The following is a 9507-nucleotide window of genomic DNA, read 5'->3' as shown; positions in this document are numbered from 1 at the left end:
AATGAATGGAAGCCAGAGAGTGCCAGATCTGACTAAGTCAGAGAATCATGCAAACTTCACTCAATTATCCCCACATGCATTCGGGTCTTTAAGAAACTTTGGTGGGTTATGTCCACAGTGCTTTCTGGGCCAATATGACTCAAGCTGGACCTGAACCCAGGTTGGTGGGCTGTGGTTCATAACCGTATCTGTGTGTGTGCTAATAAATGGCTTCTGAGATTTTGCCTTGACATCAATTCAGATTAAACTCACCATCATTTGACAGGACAGGTTCCCAGTGATATAAGAACAGAGGGGATATCTCCAAAGGTCTTCCCATTTAGAATGTGAGATATGGTAATTTAAGATGTAAACAGTGCCATGGTGTCTGGATTCAACTTCTCTTAACTAAGCAGTCAAAAGCTCTGCAGTAAACTACGTGACACAGGCCAACCTCCACCACAAGAGTTGAACCTCAATGAGTTACACACCAAACACTACTGCAGGAAATGCACGCCAATAACCTATAAGACACATGCCGAGTACTGTTCTGTGGACTACAGTCCAAGCAGGACATGGTTAACCATCCTTCAAAACTTAAATCTTTCTTCAGCATTTGCTCTGATGCATTTTGTCTTACTTAGGGCTGTTACTGCTCTGATGACATACCATGACCAAAAGCAACTTAAGGAGGAAAGGGCTTGTTTGGCTTATGTATGTTTAATGACTGTTCATCGAGGGAAGCCAAGGCAGAAACTCAATCTGGAAGAGAAGCTGGAGGCAGAGTTGATGCAGAGGCCATGGAGGGGCACTGCTTACTGGCTTACAGCTTATGACTAATTCATTCTGTTTTCTTATAGAACCCAGGAACACCAGCCCAGGGATGGCACCACTCACTATAGGCTGGGCCCTTCCCCATTGATCACTAATTTTTAAAAAATGCCTACAGCTCTACTTTATGGAGGCATCTTCTCAACTGAGGTTCCCCGCTCCCTGATGACTTTAGTGTGTGTGTCAAGCTGACATAAAACTAGCCAGCACACTTTTCAATTGGTGTCTCTTAGTACTAATATTAACATTAATACAAATTCTATAACAACTCTAGTTCTAGATCTAGTTAACTACCTTTCTAACTTTCTTGGGGGTGTTAGTGAGGAGTTAGGGTCAAGCTGACATAAAACTAGCCAGCACACTTTTCAATTGGTGTCTCTTAGTACTAATATTAACATTAATACAAATTCTATAACAACTCTAGTTCTAGATCTAGTTAACTACCTTTCTAACTTTCTTGGGGGTGTTAGTGAGGGGTTAGAGGTTTTTCTGTGTAGCCCTGGCTGTCCTGGAACTCATGCTGTAGACCAGGCTGGCCATGAACTCAGAGATGCATCTGTCTCTGCCTCCTGAATGCTGGGATTAAAGCCAGCTCATCACCTTTATGCTAACTTTTATGGAGACAGGATCTCATTATGGAATCCAAACTAATCTCAAAGGAATGAGCCTCCTGATTATTGGGATTAAAATGACTTTATCTATAGCTAATCTCTTTCTCCTTCCCTCTCTCCTCTCTCCTTTGCTCTCAGTCTCTTTTCTCACTCACGTATTTTTAACAGCACAAAACTGTTTTTCATCTCACTTACAGAGTCGTTTTCTAACAATTACACAGACCATTTTAATTGCAAATGCAGTGCCTCCAAATAGCTAAGCAAATTAGTATAAACACAGAACCGAAAGCTGTCAGACTAGTCTTAAGCAGGCGGCAAGCGGAGATTGTGGTTAGCAAATAAGGTTAACCACAGACAACTCACACAAGCTCTATAGAAGGTCTGGCCCTTGGCCTATTACAGCTGCACACACTTCACTCTTAGCAAAGAGCCCTTCAGAAACCCAGCATGCTCAATACACACCTGCGGGGAACCACTGAATGAGTATGCTTGCTCCTCTCACTCACTTTCATTCTGATTCACTTTTAGTATGTGTGTGCGATTCACTTTTAGTGTGTGTGTGTGTGTGTGTGTGTGTGTACAAGTGCATGAGTGGAGGTTGGAGAACAACTTTTGAGAGTTGGGCTTATTCTTCCACTATGGGCTCTGTGGTGGAACTCTGGGTACCATGCTTGTGGTGCAAGCACTTTTTAATCAACAAAACCAACTCACCAGCCCACCATGCATTCAGCTAAATGCCTCCTAGTTAATGTGGCTAACAGGCTGATTTCATCACACCACTGTTCAGTTAAAATATCTCTGCACTGTAGTAAAAGGTTTGTCCCATCGTCCCTCCCCCTCTCCTGCCCCGCCCCATACACACATGTTTCATAAATGTGCGCATGTGTGTATGTCTTTCCATCTTGTTTGAGACAGGGTCTCTTTCCTTCTGCATCATCTGGCTAGTTGGCCTTCTGGGGATCCCCTTGTCTCTACCCCCATCCCTGTGGGGCATTGGGCTATTCAAAGACAGGCTGGTCTCCAGTAGAGCTGAGGTGTGGAACCCTGGGACCCGGTGGTGATAATTCACCTACATGGGACAGAAGGAGTTCCCTCACATCTCCTGGACTCAAGGCTCCTGTCGAAGTTACCACCCCCACAGCCCCCAGAAGAGAAGTGTGTGGCTAACAGTCATGTAGACAATGTCCCAAGCTTCTAACCTTCAGGTTAGACTCCTCCCAGTTGCCTAGCAACAATAAGATAACAGCCCACCATAAGAGGGGCTGTTTGGCCCCACCTCACTCTCTCCTTTCACTCTCCCTCTTACTCTCTCTCCTCTTGCTCTCTTTCCTCTTATTCTCTCCTCCCCTGGACTCTCCTCTCCTCTCTCTTACTCACTCTCTCTCCCTCTTGCTTCCTCCCTCTTACTCTAGCCTGTCTTTCTCTTTCTCTTTCTCTCTCTCTCTCTCTCTCTCTCTCTCTCTCTCTCTCTCTCTCTCTCTCTCTTTCCCCCTTCTCTCCTTGTGGCCATAGACAGTCTCTCTCTTTTACCTTCTCTCTTTCCCTCTGCCTTTCTAAAATAAAACTCTAAAATCATAGACTGTCTCTGTTCATCAGGGCCAGCTGTGTTTGGATGATGGGATAGGCTTTCTCATAATGAGCTGTGTCTAATCTCCTGATGGAAGGCCTTCCTGTGCTCCACCCATGACTCTCCCCTACGTGGGAATCTCTCTCCTTCTGCCCTCTCTCCTATAACTCTGGGGCCAAGGGCATCACCCCGGGGCCCCTGGTATTGGGGGCTGCCCCTTGTGCACCCCCCCATCGAATGGGGTCAGTGGCTTAGATGCCCACCCAGGGCTGAGTGGAAAGTGTCCCGTGTCTGGCAGCCCTCCCGTGTCTGCCTGCCCAGAGCACAGGAGCTCTGGCTGGACATGGACTCTCTCCCTCCCCGCTTTTCCCCTACCCCGATAGTTCCCAACACACCCCACACTCCATAGAGCTTTTACCTAGGTTTTGAGGATCCAAACTCAAGTCAACAAGTTTGCATGGCAAGTGCTTTTACTTACTGAGTTGTATCCCCCACCCCTGAAGGAAATCATTATAAAATCTTGCTTTTATAGTATTTTCAACTTATCTTGTGCATGCAAATATTTTCCCCATGAAGCTTTAAATTGCACCTTCCATGCTGAATTTCCCACATTAGACCTCACAGGCAGAGGAGAGCGTGAACTTGTCGTAGTTTCTATCTAGCTATTTGGACAGTGAGTTGGGCTGTGGCCCCTATTTATTAACTAGTTCAAAATCAACTCAACACACCACTTAGATGGCTGCCAGGAGGCTGATCTGGGGGTTTACTACTGCTTTTCCATACCAAGCAGCCTAAGGGATTGACTGCTTATGAGTTAGCTGACAGGTAGAGGGAAAAGGCACTTCCAATCTCTTATACTCCCCGTTCCTCAAGCTTCTATAGAATTATACATGCTTGGCCACTCAGAAAACCCCTGGGGGGGATGCTTACTGCATGAATCAAATCCAAATCTTACAAATGTTTTTCAGGCTGTGTTCTAAATCTCTTGACAGACACTCCTCTAATGTGGCTTTTCAACCCATGAGAAATTGTTCACAGGCAATAAATAAAAAAATACTGGAGCTACAAAACAGCTCTCATGGCTGACTGAGAAGCCAGCAAGAACAGAAAGCTTTTTAAGATGCAGCAGGTCTTGGCAGACAAGTCTTTGTATATAACACCACAGAACTTTGCTAAATAGTTTCCAAGTTGAGAAGGATCCAAATATATCATCTATAAAGATTACTTATTTTAGTTTGCTTTGTTTATCTTGGACTTTGTTTCTGAAACACTGTCTCCGTTCTTGACACATGAAGATGACATGGCCACTTAAGTGCCTCTGCATGTTGTGTAAAAAACCTTAAAAACTAAGGAGGACAAGGAGATGCCCTAATAAGGCACATATACTGTACAAACAAAACCTAAATATACCCCACCCAGGATCCCTTTCTTCTCTCACTACCCACCCAAAGCAATGCCAAAGGCCCTTCTCTCTAGGAACAACACAGTAAATGAAACACTTAACATCCCTAGCCTTGCAGATACATTGATAATCCTCAGCCTATTGGTGGTTCTGCAAGTGCAGGGAAGCAGTTTCCCTGGGACTTAATGTTTCAGATGACCTAACTGGATCCCACCGTATCCACCAGGGAGGCAGCACTGTCTAATCAGAAGCTCCAAAGGCATTGCTTACCATACTGGGGAGGGTCTCAGAAGAAAAAGTATACAATGAGCTAACAGCCTAGGTTGATATAAATTACTTCTCAGTAAGTAATTTGGGGCAACTTGCTTCTGCTTTACACTGCATTCTGGAATCATTTTCATAGCATACTATTAAAAACTGATAGTTATTTTAAAAGCTGTCTATGCAATCACCTCTTATTTGCTTTCCATTAATTTAATAACAACTTAATGAGCTAGTATGTAAATCTAAGGAGTAGTTAGCCTTAAGGAAGCCAATACTGTGCTCATTCACAGGAAGGAGAAAAAGCAATGCAAACAAAAGTTCCCATAATCGACAAGAACTTTAGAGCTTTATTGAAGTGTTGCAAAAAATTTTCCCAAAAGCATCTATAGCATTTTATGTTAAGAAACTAAAGTTGAGGGGTAAGGAGAATATACTCAAATTCTTTAAGGGAAAAATCCACTTATCTTATGCTAGTTTTGCATACATTTTCCCCTGCAACCTAAGTTCATAATTTGTAGACATTGCTCATTCTCTGATACATTAATACATATACTAAATATAAATAAATTAATCAAGAACGCTTAGAAATCCAAGTTAACATGATGCTGTGCCAAAAAAACAAAACAAAACCAAAAACCAGAACAACCCCCAAGAAAGCAGAACCAAACTTTGCACGATCTGCACTCTATGTAAATACCCTGACTAAAGTGTCAGTGGTGCTATGCAATTGCATGTCAGTGCAGAAATGCACGGATTTGATGTACCCTTGTTGTTTTTAAGGTCTTTAGCACTTTTGTTTCTAAATATCACCTTGCTTTGAAATGATGAGTAATTGCTACCAAATCACAAATCATCACAAATCCATTTTGGTTTAGTCTGAATAAAATCCAGCATAGATGTATTACTTCATTCTGAGCATAATGGCTCTGTGTCTTTCTTGCCAGCTTTCTTCTTCTGGGCAAACCACAGATGAAGTTGTCATTCCAGACTTAAACTACACAGAAAGAGACAGTGAAGTCTGTCTTTGTTTTTGTTTTCTTTTTAAGACTCCAGATCTGGCTAGGACACCTCTTTCAGACATGTAGTTGTGGCACCTGATTGATCATATTTGAAATAGAAGTGCTTTAAACATCAGCCAAGTTTGGTAATCTGGAGGTCCCCACTGATCTTTATGGAGTCAATTGCAGATAATGTTTGAATACGATGATAAAAATCAAAAAGGTGGTGTCCATCCACCAACACTCTGAAACACGGTTGCTGGCAAAAAATCTCCATCCTGAATGGCTGGTCGGGGACGAATGGAAAGTAAGGAAATGCCAAATTCTCTTCGTCGCTTTCTCCTGAGATACAAGAGTTTCTAAAGACCTGCTGGTTTGTGAACACAACTTTGAGTTCAATCGCCACATCGGCAGGAGGATCTTCAGAGTCACCACAAGTCAAGCTGATGGCAAAGCTTTTGGGGTTGTGATCTACGATGCCCATCACTAATACCTTCTTGCCTGGTCTCATACCACCTTTAATGTGCCCACGGAAGTACACGCCAGCTTGAACTGGAGAACGCAGGGAGTTGTTTAAGTGCCCATCATCAAGTTTCACCATGACATCACTGTTGGCTCCCAACCCTGCCATGTTCCTGCAACAAGCGTCAGGGACCTAAAAAATATTCTTATTAATCCATGTTAGTTACTCGCCCACCCCAGCAATCCTCCACATAATCCTCCCAACCGTCTCCTCACGTAAGCCTCTTTCCCATGATTCCCTCTTTATCTTTCTGCCTGTCCCCACCAAAGGACCTTTTATGGTTTTCCATTCCCAGGTCCTCTGAGTTAAACATAGACCTGAAGATGTGATGGGAGGTAGTGTACAAGTGAGAACTCGGCTGTTTGTCCTTCTGGGTCAGGCTTACCTCACTTGGTATAGTGGTTTCCAGTCCTACACAGTTACCTCCAAATTTCATTTTTCATTACAGCTAATATTATTTCATTATAGACAGGTACCGCATTTTTACTGTCCATTCATCCACTGATGGGCATCTAATCTGTTTCTGTGTCCTGCCTATTGAGAATAGAGCCACAATGAACAGGGATAAGTGTGTGTTCTTGTAGTAGGAAGTAGAGTCCTTTGGGTATACAGCCTACCTGTGGGTTTTTAAAAACACAGAAAAATTGAATAACTCCTGTTTTCGAACTTGGTTTGTTTTTGTTTTAATTTTATGAGCACTGATGTTTTGACTGCATGTATGTCTATGTGGGGGTAGGATCTCCTGGAACTGGAGTTACAGACAGTTGTTAGCTGCCATCTTGATGCTGGGAATGAAACCTGGGTCCTTTGGAAGAGTAGCCAGTGTTTTTGCTGAGCCATCTCTCCAGCCCCATTTTGGTTTTTTGAGACAGGATCTTACTAAGTAGCTGTCAGTAGCCTCCAATTGGAGCAGTACTGAGAGGGAGAAGAAGGCAGTTTTACAGGGAGAGCTTTACAGAGACAAACTGAAGAGAGTACAAGCTAGACACAGGAAAGGCACAAGGAGCCAGAAGATGAGAACAAGCCAGATTAGAAAAAGATTGCTAGAGCTAGTTTGAGGCCAACCAGAGCAACTTAGAGTCTAAGAGAAAATCCAGATTGAATCAGTCAGTTGGCAAAGAAGATTGAGCCAGAACGGCTGAGGTGAACCAGCCAGGCAGAGATCAGAAAGAACAAGAAAGGGTGAGCTTATTTAGCAATAAGTCTCAGAGGCTGAAAACATCCTAAGCCTAGATAAGATTGCACAGAAACTAGAAGATTCCACAACTAGGCCTAGGTTAGCTGACAGAGGCAGTAAGCCATGGTGAATACAATTACATCAGAAGAATAAAAGTTAATTTTACAGATTTGTACCACTCTTTCTGCTGCCTTCCAAATTGAAAAAGAATGAAGGTCAACCTACACCATAGTCCAGGGATCTGATGGAAAAGACAAAATTAGTGGCTGTTTAGAGTTCTGTAAAAAAACAAAAAAAAAAACAAAAGACAAAACAAACAAACAAACAAACAAACAAAACCATGATGACCAGGCAAAGAACATCTGTGTAACAGGCAGACTGTTTTTCTCCTGTTTCCTAAGAGTAGGAGGTGACTCTGTCTGAAGGAAGAAACCCTAACCCTAATTCGTTAAAGTAGCTGAGATAGCATCTAACCAGAGTTCAAATGAGCTATCATAATTTGCCATGGAAGGAAGCTCTCAGGTTTCTGCAGTGTTTTTCAAAGGCTTTGCACACTAGTCACAAGCTTCTTCATAAATAGCCATGTGATAGTGATGGTCCATAGCACATCGATTTGCATTTGCTTAGGATTGTTCTCTTGTGACACTTTACATTAAAAAACAAACAAACAAACAAAAAACAAACAAATGCTCAAAAGCAAAACAAAAGCCCCTAAAAACCAAAACCAAAAAATATCAGGCTATTTGTGAGTCCCAAATGCACCATGCTTGCTGAATTCTTTTTGCTTTGCAAATACTGTGTGAGGGGGCTAGAGAGATGGCTCTGCAAGAGTACCGACTGCTTATCCAGAGGACCCAGCACCAACATGACAGTCACAACAATCTGTAACACGAGTTTCGGGGGGTCTGGCACACGCATGCGCGCACACACACACACACTCACGAAGGCAAAACAGCAATGCACGTTAAAAAAAAAAAATACCATGTGGAATTCCCTGCCCAGCTTGAATGGTTTGCAACCCCTTCACACACACACACCAACCCATGCTCTTCCAAGTGCAGGCTGAAACATGGTTGCTTCTACAATTATCTTTCTTATCTGATTAAAGCCAGGGCTCTCTCCTGCACCACTTCACTTGTCTCACACAGCAGCTGTTTCTCCATTTGTAAACAATTTCGGTTCAAAAATATGCAAATTGCTTTGTTTTCTGATCTCCTTTGAGGATCTAACACAGTTTACTGTGTGGGTGCTAAGAAGTGATCAGTGAAAGTGTTGCAAACCTGTACAAACTAGTCAGTGAGGCTCAGTGGATCCTGAGGTTAACTGAAACCACGAGTGGAAAGTTCTCCGTTTAAAAACAAACAAACCACAAAGGCAGCTGGGCAGTGGTGGTGCAGTCCTTTGATTCCAGCACTTGGGAGGCAGAGGTAGGTGGCTCTCTAAGATCGAAGCTAGCCTGATCTACAGAGTGAGTTCCAGCAAGCCAGAACTACAATGAGAAACCCTGTCTGAAAACACCTAAAACAAAATAAAACAAAAAGCACAATCGACTTCCAAAAACATATAAAACTACTTTGTAGATAGCCTCTCACTAGAGACTTGAATCTAACCACATATTTCTTTTTTTTTTTTTTTTACTTAAACTAATAAAATTTATTTTAAAATGTGTCAGGATTGACATTTTTTAAGTCATCAAAATAATTTATAATAGTTAAATGACTCTAAAATATACATGATATCTTCTGAAACTAAAAGTAATATGCACTCAACCAGTTTTTAAAATCTATTTGGAACATTAAACATGATAGAAGTAGAAAAATAATCTCTTATGACGTCCTCTATGAAAGGAAATTGTGCCAGGCAGGGGTGGCACAGTCCTTAAATCCCAGCACTTGGGAGGCAGAAGCAGGTGGATTTCTGAATTCGAGGACAGCCTGGTCTACAGAGTGAGTTCCAGGACAGCCAGGGCTATACAGAGAAACCCTGTCTCGAAAAACTAAATAAATAAATAAATAAATAAATAAATAAATAAATAAATAAAATAAAAAAGGAAATTGTGACAGGTTCCTGAATTAACAGAAACCGTTTCACCTCCAAGGGAGAACACACAGTGCAACTGTGGCTTCATAGAATGCATTGGGTAGTGTGTCTTCTG

The 9507-nt window shown here is 42.3% G+C and overlaps 1 pseudogene across 1 annotated transcript in view; it reads right to left on the bottom strand.

Annotated features, from left to right (window-relative positions):
* Positions 1-4972: 4972 nt before the first annotated feature.
* The window catches only part of Gm5065 (predicted gene 5065), a 10141-nt pseudogene continuing 5606 nt past the window's right edge, over positions 4973-9507 (bottom strand). Inside the window, exon 2 of the transcript NR_003622.2 lies at positions 4973-6307. The product of NR_003622.2 is annotated as a predicted gene 5065 (transcript). The remainder of the gene's footprint in view (positions 6308-9507) is intronic.

This window comes from Mus musculus, chromosome 7 (genome assembly GCF_000001635.26).
Source record: "Mus musculus strain C57BL/6J chromosome 7, GRCm38.p6 C57BL/6J".
Lineage (NCBI taxonomy): Eukaryota > Metazoa > Chordata > Mammalia > Rodentia > Muridae > Mus > Mus musculus.
The sequence above is the reverse complement of the archived record's forward strand: the minus strand, read 5'-3'. Positions and strand labels throughout refer to the sequence as shown.